Below are 1,172 nucleotides of genomic sequence, written 5' to 3' on the forward strand. Positions count from 1 at the left end.
GTGTATTCACATGTAAGCAGTTTCTGTCCTAATGACGACATCTGGTGTCCAGAGCAGGTTATCAACTTGCATGTGGATTCATTCAATTTCTCCTTTATGCCAAGTGATTTAAAAGTTTTTAAGGATAGAACATTGCAATCTGCACCCGTGTCTAGTTTGAATGTGACTACTTTGTTATTTATCCTGAGTTTCTCTGTCCACTTTTCTTTATCTTTCTGCGTTTCTGTTATGAAGGCTTTTACGTTTTTACTTCTTTAATCGTCTGAATTTCAACTGTGCCTAGGAACATGCTAGTGTCAGCTCCGTTTTTTTGTTCAAGTGCATGCATTTTTCTTGGTTGTTTCCGTTCGTTTCTGCACATTTTGGCGAAATGGTTCTTTTTATTGCATGATTTACATGTCTGTCCGTAGGCAGGGCGTTTTCTCTGTTCATGTTTGTAACCACATCTATTACATTTTATGTGTTCTTTTGAATCGTTCTGCATTTGTGACACCATGTAATGTTTGTGGTTTTAATGAGCAGAACACACGTGGCTGACTTAACGTGGCTTCTTTATTTTGCCATCTTACATGAATATATCACTAATACGTCTTGCTACGCAATCACGTTACGTATTTTTACATATTCTAATTCAACATATCACATAAACGACATATAATCGCAGTTAAAGAAACATTAACACAATAAATCTTCTCTGTTAGAATAAGATGTATGATAGAGAAACGGCACGAAGTTCATTCCCAGGAATATTTTGTCAAATTTGCACTCGAAAGAACCCACCAGTGTCCGGAACATTAGAATATCTTGGGCCTTTAAATAACTCAGGCCAGCGTATGGTAGTTGTGCTCGCTTCGGCAGCACATATGCTAAAATTGGAACGATACAGAGAAGATTAGCATGGCCCCTGCGCAAGGATGACACGCAAATTCGTGAAGCGTTCCATATTTTGTCCCACACACACAGCCTTTTGTGCATCGCTACTGTGTATTTCTTATGCGCTGCCTCGTGCCCTTAATACTCCATTTCCTTCAGTTACGCTCTTCGCTGCAAATAATCCTCAAATAGAAGTAAACTTCTTTTTGGCCGACAGACTAAAACGTTTATGAAACTACGGCTGTCCCTCAATATTCCACTATCTGTTCCGGAAAACGTTGTGCAAATCCAATCTTCGG

General features: G+C 39.1%; 1 non-coding gene across 1 annotated transcript; it reads left to right on the top strand.

The window, feature by feature from the left end:
- Nucleotides 1-842: 842 nt before the first annotated feature.
- On the top strand, nt 843-949 carry LOC114910292 (U6 spliceosomal RNA). Its single transcript, XR_003797594.1, has one exon. It is a non-coding gene; the product is annotated as a U6 spliceosomal RNA (small nuclear RNA).
- The last annotated feature ends 223 nt before the right edge of the window (nt 950-1,172 follow it).

Source organism: Scleropages formosus, chromosome 3, assembly GCF_900964775.1.
Source record: "Scleropages formosus chromosome 3, fSclFor1.1, whole genome shotgun sequence".
Classification (NCBI taxonomy): domain Eukaryota; kingdom Metazoa; phylum Chordata; class Actinopteri; order Osteoglossiformes; family Osteoglossidae; genus Scleropages; species Scleropages formosus.